Source organism: Schistocerca piceifrons, chromosome 10 (genome assembly GCF_021461385.2).
Source record: "Schistocerca piceifrons isolate TAMUIC-IGC-003096 chromosome 10, iqSchPice1.1, whole genome shotgun sequence".
NCBI classification, from domain to species: Eukaryota; Metazoa; Arthropoda; class Insecta; order Orthoptera; family Acrididae; genus Schistocerca; species Schistocerca piceifrons.
Window position 1 is genome coordinate 119,717,513 of NC_060147.1, and position 3,922 is coordinate 119,721,434.

Consider the following 3,922-nt stretch of genomic DNA (forward strand, 5'->3'; position numbering starts at 1 on the left):
TATTTAAGCATAAAATTTTTCAATAAGTTACCATGCTCAGCTCGTACAGTACCACTAAATAAATATAAGAATACATTTCAAACCTGGCTAAAAAACAACGAATTCTATACAACTGAAGAATTCTTAGAAACTAATAATCAAAATATATGTTTTACCTAAGTTATGAAGAAAATGTTTTGATACTATATAAGCTAGTTATTTACTGTGATTCTTTTCTTATGTGTGTATTTAATTACTGTATAAAACATTGTTTTACATAATGCTGAAGAAAAGGTCTTTAGTTCCTTTTCTCCCCTTTCTGTAACTATTTGAATATCGTACTGAAACTAAAACCCTCTGTAAACTTTGACGAAGCCAATTGTATGAAAAATACTGAAAGGCTAATAAAAATATTCTATTCTATTCTACTCTGTTACCAAGTGCCAAGTTGTAGATGAACATTTTATGGAAAATTATGTAATTTGATGGTGATTATCCCAATGCCCAGGAAGTGCAAGTGAAATGCAGAATTCCAACAGAAATCTCAAGTCCCTTGATTGAAGTGCAAGTTCCAGTATTGCATTCATATTCTAAGTCCAGAGTGCAGCAGATCCTTCCGAGTTGTGGAATACAAACAAAGCACAATGAGAACTCGCCTGTAGATGTCAGGAGTGGTATTAAATAAGGCTCCATAGTTAATGGAGCCGGTGGCTGGGGTTGCCGTATATTCTGGGCGGCCAGTTGTTGATTGCTATGGGAGGCCAGTCACTGTGTTTTGAAGTGCATGTACGTGAAGGCGGACTGCAACGATAGCAGCAGGCCACACATGAAGAATTGCAGCGAATGATGCATTTCTTGGCTGGGCGTAATGGAGTGTGACCCTGCTTGGTGCTGCAATTTAATAGTGGGTAGATACCACACACATTTTTGGAGCTCTGAAGAAAGACATTGACAGCCATCAATTTGCTTTGGATGAAGAGATGCATCCTAGTTATAATCGTGGTTCCATAGGCAACTGCAAACATTTTTCCATGAAGGCATTTACTGTTTTGTCTCACAGTAAGAGAAATGTACAAACCATTATGGTGATTACTTTGAAGTAATAAACAGTTTACTTACTTTTCTTCCATCAATCTTGTTTTCATTTGACATCCTGTGAAGACTCCTGTCTTCCAAGGAAACAACATAATATTCATAGGCCTGTATGTATACTTTCCTGGTTTGACAAAGTCAATCACTTAAGTGCACTTTGACAGGCTTGCTAAATCACACGATCTCAGTTAAATAGATGATGTTTGTGACTATATGAAACAGCAGGTGAAATGAAGCATTCAGCATCCCCATAATTTAGCAGATCTACGTGATCTAATCATCAATGAGTGGAGTCAGCTTGATAGGGCCATCTGAATAAACTTATGGACTCTCTTCCTCACCAAACTGAAGCCATTGTGATGTCTAACAATGGTTTTATATGGCATTAACATGATGTCTCCTGGGCATGACTAATTTTTTGTCTTGTGTGCCTATCATTCAGTGGAGTGCATTGCAGGTCCTAGACTGAACATAGTGGTTCGCAAGGAGCACATGATGAATGGAACTTGGAAAGTGACAACTGTTTACACTATGTGATCAAAAGTATCCGGACACCCCTAAAAACATATGTTTTTCACATTAGATGCATTGTGCTGTGACCTATTGCCAGGTAGTCCATATCAGAAACCTCAGTAGTGATTAGACATCGTGACAGAGCAGAATAGGCCGCTCTGCGGAACTCACAGACTTCGAACGTGGTCAGGTGATTGGGTGTCACTTGTGTCATACGTCTGTACGCGAGATTTCCACACTTGTAAACATCCCTAGGTCCACTGTTTCTGATGTGATAGTGAAGTGGGTACGTGATGGGACACGTACAGCACAAAAGGGTACAGGCCGACCTCGTCTGTCGACTGACAGAGACTGCCGACAGTTGAAGAGGATCTTAATGTGTAATAGGCAGATATCTATCCAAACCAACACACAGGAATTCCAAACTACATCAGGATTCACTGCAAGTACTATAACAGTTAGGTGGTAGGTGAGAAAACTTGGATTTCATGGTCAAGTGGCTGCTCATAAGCCACACATCGTGCCAGTAAATGCCAAACGACGGCTTGCATGGAGTAAGGAATGAAAACACTGGATGACTGAACAGTGGAAAAACATTGTGTGGAGTGACGAATCATGGTCAATCTGATGGCAGGGTGTGGGTATGGTGAATGCCCAGTGATCATCATCTGCCAGTGTGTGTAGTGCCAACAGTAAAATTTGAAGGCAGTGATGTTAAGGTGTGGTTGTGTTTTTCATGGAGGGGGCTTGTACCCCTTGTTGTTTTGTGTGGCACTATCACAGCACAGGCCTACACTGATGTTATAAGCACCTTCTTGGTTCCCACTGTTGAAGAGCAATTCGAGGTTGGTGATTGCATCTTTCAACAGTGGAAAAACATTGTGTGGATTGACAAATCATGGTCGATCTGATGGCAGAGTGTCACGATGTCTAATCATGATTGTGTTTTCATGGAGGGGGCTTGCACCCCTTGTTGCTTTGTGTGGCACTATCACAGCACAGGCCTACACTGATGTTTTAAGCACCTTCTTGGTTCCCACTATTGAAGAGCTTTTCGAGGTTGGTGATTGCATCTTTCAACATGATTGAGCACCTGTTCATAATGCACGGCCTGTGGCAGAGTGGTTACATGACAATAACATCCCTGTAACGGACTGGCCTTCACAGAGTCCCCACCCAAACCCTATAGAACACCTTTGGGATGTTTTGGCATGCCAACTTCATGCCAGGCCTCACCTCTGTGCAGCACCAGATTGAACTTATGCCTACGAGAGTGGAAGCTGTCATCAAGGCTAAGGGTGGGCCCACACCATATTTAATTCCAGCATTACCTATGGAGGGCGCCACGAACTTGTAAATCATTTTCAACCAGGTCTCTGGATACTTTTCATCACATAGTATATTTACAACTTATACAAAATAGATACATGTTTCAAAGTTTTACAGTCCTTCAGGGTAGTCAACAGCATTGTGGATAACCCATTTCTAGTGATGTGGAAGTCGTAGGGTATTCTTAGTAGCGCCTTTTGTTTTAACAGTTTGAGTGCACTAGTCTGTTGCCTGGAAAACCTCTGTAACCATTTTGAAGCACATGCTATGAAGTGCTTCCCTTCAGTTTAGTAATCAAGTTGAAGTCACTGGGATTTAGGTCCAGGGAGTGCGGGGGGTGGTACAGCACTTCCCTGCCACATCAGTGCATCCAGTGTTCATTTTTGGAACACAGCCTGTGACTAGCTTAAACAAAGAGGCAGCAACACTTTCTGCAGGACACACCATCATTTTTCATGACTGTGTTCAGGAGCAAGTTGGGAATAACTTGTTTGATCGATGAGGCTGGGAACTGCTGTACCACCCACAACATTCCCCGACTTAAGACCGTGTGACTTCATCTTGATTCCAAAATTACAGGAAGCACTTCACGGTATTTACTTCAGAACAGCTACAGGGATTCAATAAGCAAGAGGCCACTCCCACTTGAGCTGTCAATAGAATGGGTGCAGCTAAGGGTATCTTACAAGTTCAGCATCCTTGGCAATGGGGTATACACAATGCTGGTGACTGATATGAAGGACACTAACACTTTGAACCATGTATCTATTTAATATAAGTTGTAAATGAATAGTTGCCACAGTTAGGGTTCCAACCTTTGCACATTTATCTGGCAGCTCTGACCAAGCTTAACTGCCTCCAATCTGTCAATGGTCTTCCAACACAGTTTTCTCAGTAAATTATGCATTTATGCCATTTGATCATGTTTACCATACATCTGTATTTTCTCTTTCTCAAAACACTGGTTACTGGCTTACTTCAAACAAGCAGTTTCTTGAAGTTCTGTTGG